Source organism: Ciconia boyciana, chromosome 22 (genome assembly GCF_034638445.1).
Source record: "Ciconia boyciana chromosome 22, ASM3463844v1, whole genome shotgun sequence".
NCBI lineage: Eukaryota > Metazoa > Chordata > Aves > Ciconiiformes > Ciconiidae > Ciconia > Ciconia boyciana.
The window spans coordinates 5,810,358-5,820,416 of NC_132955.1; the positions used below are offsets into that span (position 1 = coordinate 5,810,358).

A 10,059-nucleotide genomic window follows, 5' to 3' on the forward strand; every position below is an offset into this window, starting at 1 on the left:
TCAGGTTGGACGGGGCTCTGAGCACCCTGATCCGGTTGAAGATGTCCCTGCTCCTGCAGGGGGGTTGGACTGGATGACCTGTAAAGGTCCCTTCCAACCCAAAGCATTCTATGATTCTGTGATATATGGGAGATAGTCACTTGCGGAGGGAGAAGCTCTGGCTCCTGCCGAAGCTGGGAGCATGTGAGGTGGCAAATTGCCTGGCTCCAGCATAGCAGAGCTACCTCTGCTGCTCTGGGACTCAGGGTGCCAGGCGAAACGGTGCTGGACAGCCTGATCCGCAGGCGATGGGCGAGCCAGGCCATACCCCCTGCTGCCTCCCTCCCCGGGCAGAGGCAGCAAGGCTGCGCTGCAGAAGTTTGAGCAACTGGCCTCAGCGCAGGAGCACGAGGCGTCGGGGTGCGCAGCTCTCGCTGTGCTCTGCTGCTGCCCCACGCGCGGCTGAAAGGCTGTGGGACCTCGGTGTGGGGCAGGCAGTCCTGGAGGAGGAAGCACAGGGGAGATGGCTTGATGTTGCCTTTGCCATTTAGCTGGTATGAATTCTCTTTTTATCTAGTGGATGGATCATACCTGAAGACACAGTCTCTGTCCTACAGCATGCTTTAAGGGCTTTTGTTATTTTGCAACAGATTAATACATAATTAACTTTAAAGCATTGCATGCATTTTTCTGTAAGATTAATACCAAACGTCTGATTGAGTTTTTAACCCATTTCCATTTATAGTTTTTTTTACAGTCTGCTTTAATTTGATTAGAAATTCCAGTCCCTGACACTTTTGATTTATCATAATTAATTTCATGAGTAAAGACTGAGCCAGCTGCTTTTGCTGGAGCACTGTTGCTTTAAGGAAGAAAGCAGGGGATCCGTGTAAAGACCTACTTTGTGTTGTGCCCCTGCTCCATCCCGTGGTCTGTCTAACAAGGATTCTGCCTAATTGTTGCTACCAGAATTTCCAGGGCTGGAGCAAAGAGCAGAGGCAAGAGGCACTGCCTGTTTCCTCCTGCGGGTATGCTGAAGAAGTCCCATTTACTGGCACAGAAGCTAAAGGATCCTCCCAGAGAGCAAAACCACAGGCCCTGCATTTATCAGCACAGATAAATGGTGCCTGTATGCTCTCAGTTTATTTTGTAAAGGGCACTTTCTGTGTTAGGAAAGCAAAGATACTCAGGGTGTTGGTTTTTGCATCTTTTGCCAGGTTCTAATATTAGCTGCAGTTTGCCTGCCTACAGTAAACCCTGATTGATCTGTCTGTAAATATTTAGCTAGTGACCCCCCCATCTAGCTGTCAAGCCTGGTGAAAGAAATCTTTCTCCTTTTTAGGTATTTTGTTTCAGGAGGAGGAATGTCTTCTTCTTGTACGGTCTTGTAGATGAGATGACTTTGGACATAGAATCATAGAGTCACAGAATGGTTTGGGTTGGAAGGGACCTTAAAGATCGTCCAGTCCAACCCCCTGCCATGGGCAGGGACATCTCTCACTGGATCAGGTTGCTCAGAGCCCCGTCCAACCTGACCTTGAACACTTCCAGGGATGGAGCATCCACAACTTCTCTGGGCAACCTGTGCCAGTGCCTCACCACCCTCATCGTGAAGAAGACATGCCTGTACCTTGTTTCATGCCCAGCTCTGGGCCCCGGTTGTTCACCCTGCAGTTGTGCCTGCTCACCCCTGGGGACAAGCCATGCAGAAGGAACCTTGTACATATTTCTCCCCAGCTCTCTTCACCCATGACAGCAGGGACAAGGACCATGCCAAGCTCGGCTCCCTCCACCAAGATCATCCTTCTCCTGGAAAGTTAAAAATGAAAGGCATCACAGAGAGGGAGTTAAAGCTCTGAGGTTTGTGAGGGTTGTCTTCTCTTATGGGCAGGGTTTTCACTGGGAAATAAAGGGCTGAATGGATGGGTGGGTGGATGGATGGAAGACCTTGAAAGTAGGAGATCAGCAGAGTTGGGGAGAGCACGGATGCCAGTGGAGGTGGCACTGGACTGAGGAGCTGGGTGGGAGGCTGGGGACATCAGGAGAGGGAGAGGATACCCAGTGTAAAAACTGAATAAAGCACTGGAGATGAGATGTCTGCAGCTGGACTGCGGTTGACTGCCTTTGCTTTTCTTGTTTTCTGTCCCACCACATATGAGAAATAGGAGAAAATATGTGAATATTTCCAACATTTTATCATACTTCCAGTCTGAGAAAATTAGTAACTCGCATTAGAATGGCATGTTTTGTTAATTTGTGCTAGAGCAGTGCTGAAAGCAGCTAGTGGAGTTCCCAGTTTGGGTGGCGGAGGTGTTTGGGCAGGATGACAGCCCGGAGCAGTACAAGAACCCGGGTGGGGGACCGGGATGTAGCAGCCGAGTAAAGAAATCTGCTAAAAGGATACGGAGTGTGGTAGCTCCCCGCCACTGCAGCAGCCCCTGGTAGGGCTGGGAGGAGGTGCGAACATGGAGCTATGCCGACCTTCTCGCAAGGCAGGGGGACGGCCGCTTTGCAGAAACGAGGTGGAAGTGCAACACAGCAGGCAGCAGCTGCTGGTTTTTAATTCAGACCATGTGAATGCCTGTAAGAGAAGAGAGCTTATCGACTGCTCGGGATTTCTGAAGGTTCAAGAGGAGGACAAGGGCTGGGATGAAAGGGGACATTCCAGAAGGAAGGCTGCACGACAGCAGCTGCCGACAGCTGAGCCTCCTCGAGGGCTCCCTGTCCCAACGCTCTCAGGATTTCCTCTCTGCTCTTGTACCACATCGCTGGATCTGTTCCTGTCGCAGGCAGTGTGTCCACACTGCCCACCGTTAGTTGGTGTGATGGCTCTGAACATTTCAGCCTCGCAGGAAGCTGGAGCAGGTCTTCCTGACATGGTAAGGGACTGTGCAGAGGCAGGAGGAATCCTGACTGCCTCACAGACACAGACCTCAGGATGTTTCGTAACAAGATTCCAAATTATGGCATTCGACAGTGACTGCAGAGTTGAAATGCCTGAAGCAGAAGTCTGGGGTCAGGCCCACGCTGTTTGTCCATTTGAGAGTTTGTTCCAAAGCCTACATCTGTAGTGTTGGGAGCAGGAGTGCTTCCAACCCCCTGGACCCAGAGCGAGCCCTTCTTCACCAAGGCAAAACCTGAGGGTGATGGCTGTATTCAGCCTGCCAGGGAAACGAACTGCTGTGTACAATAAGAGGGAAGGTGTCCTCTAGTCACAGCACCTGAAGACACCGCACACTGCAGCACACACTCGCCCTGCCTGCTAGAGACAGCCGGGGTCTGATGCCCAATTCACCTGACCGTGCTGCCCACCTCTGCCTCGCTCAGGCCCCCAGCTGAGGCTCTCCTCCAGGTAACGCACTAACCCTGCACACACCCTGACCCTTAGTAAAGGGCATGATTTACTCTGCCTCATTTGGCTTCATTGCCCAGCAGCGACCAGTCCCAGTGTGCTGACAAACCCTTATCTGAGATGTAGGAGTACAGATGCGATGTTGGGCACCTTCCCACCCTCCCTATGTACGGAGGAGAGAGGGCAATGCACACAAAAACGGTTATTTATAGACTACTGCAATTTGGAGAGGAGGACACTTTGAAACCCGAGTAAGCCAATCGGTTTTTGTCCACATCCTATGGATCTTAAAAATTGCTAACTAGATTAATTCTTGTAAATGAATGCACGAGTACCCAGACTGCTCTGTGCCTACGTGTGCTCTGCTGGGGCCCATGGAAAGAGCAAGCCAGCAGATGTACTGGAATAAAACCAACGCTTTCAAATGTGAGGAGCACTGCGAAGACGTGCTGCAATGCTGCAGTGAAAGGTAAGCCACCAGGTCACTTGGCTGAGACGTAAAGCCACATTCTTTTTGCCAGGCGTCATGCTTGCAACAAGCCGCCTATTATTTTGGAATGGCCTGCACACCACAGCTCAGAAACCCAGCAAGTCAACACGGCTTTTGGACTCTGGCTGCCGCTTCTTAGCTTGGAAGCATATAACATGAACTGCCAGGGACCTAATAATGAGGACTAACATTTCACCTGCATTGTGTCACATAGTGAAATTACAGCGGGATGTGACAAGACCGGCAATCGAAGAACAAAGTCCTCTTTATGCACAAAGCAAAACCTGCAGAACGAATATCAACTCTGGCTCCTCCTTCTGCTGAAATACTTCAGTCCTGGCCTGGTGTTAGCTGCTAGGGACACGCGTCTCCATTAACTTCTCGGTTACTGATCCCTTCACATCAGTGAAGACAAAGTCCCTCTAGAAGCCAGTCTGAAAATCCAGCACAATTTTTCCCCAAAAAAAGTACTGGATACGTAGATCTAAGTGCTAATGAATAGAAGTTGTAGCTGGGATGTATTTTTGGCAAATGGCTACAATGAGCTGAATTACAGCCAGCTCCCTCGGAGGAAGTTGTTGCTCATTTTGGGTTAAGGAGTTACCGGTTAAAGCAAGGAGTATTCAATCAAAGTAGTATTCAATCACTGTCAACCTCTCAACTTCTTAGAATTCATGAGCTTAATCTCTCCAAACTATATACAAAGAATTTATTTTTAAAAAGCAACATTTGAATTTTTCATTTACTGCTTAACCCTCAGAGCTGGGGCTTAAAAAAACCCCACATGGATACTGTAATATGCTGACAAAGATTTTGTGCTTATTTTCTAATATGTCCTTTAACACCTGAGATGCCGTAAGGTTTATGTGAGTGGCATCTCAGCTTCTGATGCAATCTGTGCCTCTCAGAAAAGTGATTTTTAGCAAGCTGAGTTTGGAAGCCCTTTAAGCCCCCTCCCAAAAAGGAGTCATCACTACAAGAGCAGTCCTGTAATCTACAAGAAAAAGAACACCCAAATTTCCTTGAACTGAGCAGCCAAGACCCAAAATCAGAGGCTGCTTTTAATAATCTTGGCTTTATCTCTCCAGTGCTCATTTCCTCTTTCTATACACTAGCGCCAGTGCCTCTGCAGAAGAACCTGATGAAGATTCAGCTTCATGGAAGTTGGTTGGTGAAGTGCTAAAATCCTCAGATGACCTCCACAGCAGAGAGGCAAAATCAATGTTTACTCAATACTCCTAACCATAAATGAGCCAACGATAGCTAGCCCTAGCCCTGCTCCGTACACACCCAACTCCGATCGAGAGCTCATTCTGAACAGGACACACAGCTGTTAAAACGCTGACATGTGTTTCCTGACGATAGACCAGAGCCAAAAGCAGAACTTGTTCAGAAAGACAAGCAATTTGATCATATTTTGGCAAAGATAAGAGGAAGCTGTACAGAAGCGTATTCCCTGCAGGGGCCAAACTCCCGATTAATTGGAACTGCTTGGTATTCAAAAGAGCTGATGAAAAACTTCTGCAAGCCATTGAGGCTGTTTCTTATTTTTCACTGGCACAAGCCATGAGTATGCCACTCAGTTGAAAGGAATTACATCAACCTTGTGTAACCAAGATCAGAATCAGACTCATTCTACAAAGGCCTAAATCGGTTTGTTTCCCTATCTCCCACCCCAGTGAGGTAACAAAACCAGCCTATTTCCAATGTTAGGATTAATTTCTGTGGACCTCTTCTGCACAGTCTGTTATCACCAAAGAAACAGCCATGTGCCAACATTATTCAAGTAAGGGCTCCTGAAGTCTTGGGCTCCGTTTCCCTCAGAGGTACGGCTGCAGCACTAGACTGCTTTGGTAACCGTGCTCAAGTTCAAGTCTGGCTGCGATACACGGCTTGCTTGAAGGTATGTTATGCAAGAGGATGAGATAAGATGACCCATTAATTTTTAGATCTACCAATCTAGGTGTCTTCATCTCTTTCTCAGTAAGAAAGGGATATTACAAACCTACTCCCATTGAGAGAGAGAGATATATATAGAGGAGATATTTATATAGCATATTTATAAAACATCAGCACCTGAGCACTTCAGTCAGTGCACCCTACAAAGACAGAGCCTACTGGTTGAGTTTCTACTGTATATATAAAACATGTAAAGAATGAGAGAAAAGCAGTATCATCTGTTTTACAGGGGACTGAAACCAAGGAGCTAAGGAATTTGTCAAGGATCATAAATTAGTAGCAGAATCAGAAATTAAAGCAAACTACCTTAAGTACTGCTTTTGGTTTGGGCAGGAGAGTGCTCTGAGATCTGTCGATAAGAGCATGTATAAAGCACTGCTATTCCTAAGGTAACGTCTTTAGCTACATGATATCCAAAGAGCTTGAAGAAGTGAGTTTTTCCATACTAAGAGCAATAATTCTGGGTGCAGTTCTACTCCCGTTTATGCTACAGCAACCCACACCAGCTCGCAGGCTGCAACGTGAGTCTATCCCACAGAAGAGGTGGGTTCCTCGCCTTGTGTTTTCTCAAAGACAGCTCAAGAGTTAAGGCCTGGAGTATGCAAGTTACAAAGCATGCTGTGTCTCATGTGTGGGAGTAAATGTCATATCCCACTGCACAGGGTATTTATAGAACCGCACTATTTGGGAAGTGAAACTTTTTAATGGTGAAGTTTTCAAGCAGTTGCTTCAGGTTTAAGTTCTGAAGAATGAAACAGCTGAGAACCCCGTTTCTGGCTCTAGTTGGCTCCGAATGTTGCAACGAAACAAGCGGGGTCTGAGTCCGGTTACCTCGGGTTTAAAAGCTCTGGTCTCCACACTAAAGGAGCATTTCTGCAGCTGACGCATCGATCCTGTGTCCCGCCGGAGGACAGAGCACTGCTTTGTCATCGTTACCCATGATACCTGGTGGAGGAGCTATTCCCATGCACGAGGTGCACCGCAGTCCCCATAAGGGTCACCCTCAGACAGGCGTGCAGCTCCTGGGGGATGCCGTTCTTCTGGCAACCTGAGCACCCCCAAACCCCCCGAGTTACTCCACACAGGTTCTCCAGTGTAGCTGCCCACAGCCAGACACCAAACTTCAACACCAACTGAAGCAGGTGACCCGCTTTTCAAGGGGAGGCCTTGAACCCAAGAACAGTGACTCTGGGAAAGGCAGCAGTAACATAAGGCACCAGTGACTCCCATGCCTCCTGTGCTGCGAGCTCAGCAGCGCACATAAGGGCTGGACCTGGGTTTCTAGAAAAGGGATTAGGATGAGAGAGCTCGGGCTGTAGCTGCATAAAGTCGGGGGTGGCAGGTAAATGGCTGGGGAGGAGGTAAAGTAGTCAGAATTCTCCTCTGTTGAAATGGTGACGTGCCACAGGGACTGAAGCTGGGTTGGTGGGATGAGGCTGAAGATCAGCCAAGGTGGTATGAGCTGTCCCCATCTCTGGATCTGGACTGAAGCTCACACTGCCAAAGGCCCTCCAGGTTCAAATTCTTATCCAGCTCCCTATTTGTAAAGCACTGCTCTTTGCTCACACACATGCAGCGAGCACCAAACACAGATTAACAGATTGAAAACTCCAAGTTAAAAGTGTTTTTTGATCAGTGGTCCCAGAGTAGATCACCATAATCAAGCCAGGCAGGAACAAAAGGCCTTTTGTGAAACTAACTGTGCTCTCTGAGCTGTAACTATAATCACAGCACATATTCCGAGAAGTAGGTCTTGACATTGTTGGGTCACCCAAAGGAAGGGCTATGCATATTTTGCACCAATTATTAATGCAGCTATTTGTGTTAACTCTCCAAATCAAGTAACTGATACACCCCATGCAATTTACATATAGGAACACATATAGGAACAGTAATATTTGCATTCACTCCATTTGTACTCGTGTTTATAATTACTTGCGGGTTTTATTGCCGCAATAGAAACCGGAGCTTGGCCGTACATGCCCCTGTAACTACAGGGAAGGGGCAGAGCAGAGGTCGGGCAGCCAGTGCCTGTCTCCCAGCCTTGCCTTCACCAGCTGGGTTGCTTCCGTGTCGGGTCGGACACACAGTGTTCTCACCCTCCTCCAAACATGCTTTTTCTGCCGGAGAGGGGTCAGAAGCGCTCTGACAGATCAGTACCTGCTCCTGTAATTTCCAACGAATGGACTCTTTGCATCTTTGAGCTGTTACACCATCAGCACACCGTGATTACTGCTTGCTTACTGCAGCGGTCATTATTACATGATTTACATTTTGTTCATGCTTTCAAGACATTCTTCACAGCTTCAAGAGTGACAAACCTCTCTACCAGTAAGCTGATTGAGACCATTCATTCATTTCACATAACTTAACCACAAAAGCAAAGCAGAGTATTCTGCATTTCAGTATTGAACCTGGGCTTGTAACAAGTTCCACATGTGCTTCTCAAACTCAGTCCTGTATACCTCCTGTCCGCCCTCTTCACACAGTTACAGAATATAACTTCAATGGAAAGTGTGGCTTGTTCAAAACCCACAACATGAGTATTAAAGTCCATTATATTTTGTCAAAAGCTTTGTTTGATCTTCTTTCCACTGTGATAAAAATGCCAAGGTCATAAATATCTCTAAATGCACCATTATGATCACCTCAACTACTCTGGCAAAAATAACCTAACAAAGACTCCCTCAGATTCTTAAAGGCAGAACTGTTATCAAATTATTTCAACTTCCGAAAAGCATTGCCTTGTAAAGATTTCTCTAATTGTTCTTTGTCTCGACCAGCAGACATCCCACGCTCTTTTAAGCAAGCATAAGATAACAAGAAAGGTTGAAAAATATGTGACCAGTCATTAGCACAACTCTTTGCAACTCCTTCCTCACTTGAGGTTTTCCTACTGCTTGAATGCAAGGACGATTCTTTACCCAGGGGACGTTAGAGATCGGGTGGATCTCAGGTTCTGTGACCTTAACACGTGCTGCCTAAGTGTAGGCACACACAGAACATGAACCCATCCCTGACTCTCTCCATACACCCCACTCAGAGTTGACCACAGCTCAGTTCCTCCAGGAAGGACTGAAAACCACCTGTAATTACCAGCTACCTCCTTGCGAGAGCTGACCTGATGATAGCAACTCAGCATTTTCTATTTCCACTTTAATCATTTCCAAAAGTACTGGAGTAACCTGCAGAATAGCCTATTGACTATAACATACCATGTATGATAGTGACCTACTGCAACAGGTTCACTTAACTCTGGTTTTGTACTACAGCTGGGCAACAGGGGATTATTCTGCAACACGGTATAGCTCTGTTCTCTTAGGAAAGAGCTCTCAGGACTGAAAAGTTATCTCCAAACTACATGAAGAGTCTGAGCAAGAGAGGCACCTGTATGGAACCAGCCTATACTGACAGTGAGGGACATGGGATCTTGCTACTGCTTATTTCAAGACTGCTCAGAGCACCATCACGGTGGTTATCATACACAGACTCTTTGCCACAACTGAGTCATCCTCCTGCACGGGGCAAAGCATATTGTATGTCACACGAGCAGTCCAAATGCAGAGGGACTAAGGTATCAGCGTCCTTTCTTGAGAGCTCTGAAATTATTTCTTTTCCATGGCCGCCACCTCTCTGAGGCAAGGACCAGGAGTTACCCAAACTGACCCCATCTTTAGCATCAATGCAAAGAATAATGCTACTTGGGCAAATTAGAATCTGAAGAATAAACTGTCACTTACTGGGGAGCATCAGAGGTGAAATGAGGGGAAAAAAACCTATCAAAGTTACCATAAACTTACACTATTCAAAAATATTATCACCACAGCAGGACTGAAACCCTTCCAACCACCTCCATAGTGACCGGGGATGAAGGCTCATCCTCATCTCTCCCATGGCCTTGATGCAGCTCTGACAGCAGACACACACATCCCTTCTCGCAGCCTTTCTCTTAGCATTTAACTGGTGAAAGGTAAGAGTCTTAGAACAGGGAAAGGAAAAAAAAGTCAACAGAAAGCCTTCTTGAGCCAAGAGCAGTTTAATTTGTAAGTCAAGTAAGCCTCCAAAGAGGCAGCTTACAGACATAATACTATTCTATAGCAGCTCTGGTCTCCTCAAAGCTATACATTCCTGTAGCACACGTACAGGCAAATCCCACTTCCTAAGCTTTCTTGGAAAAACTTGTACAGCCGCTACAGCTTTACACCAGCGCCCTTCCTGAAGCACAACAACACGGAGAGGCAGCTACCGAGGCGGTCGGCAGCCACGCTGCGAACCCAGT

The 10,059-nt window shown here is 47.2% G+C and overlaps 1 protein-coding gene across 1 annotated transcript in view; it reads right to left on the bottom strand.

The window, feature by feature from the left end:
- The window catches only part of MYO1D (myosin ID), a 195,922-nt gene that overhangs the window by 184,615 nt on the left and 1,248 nt on the right, over positions 1 to 10,059 (bottom strand). The gene's annotated exons all lie outside the window — the stretch shown is intronic.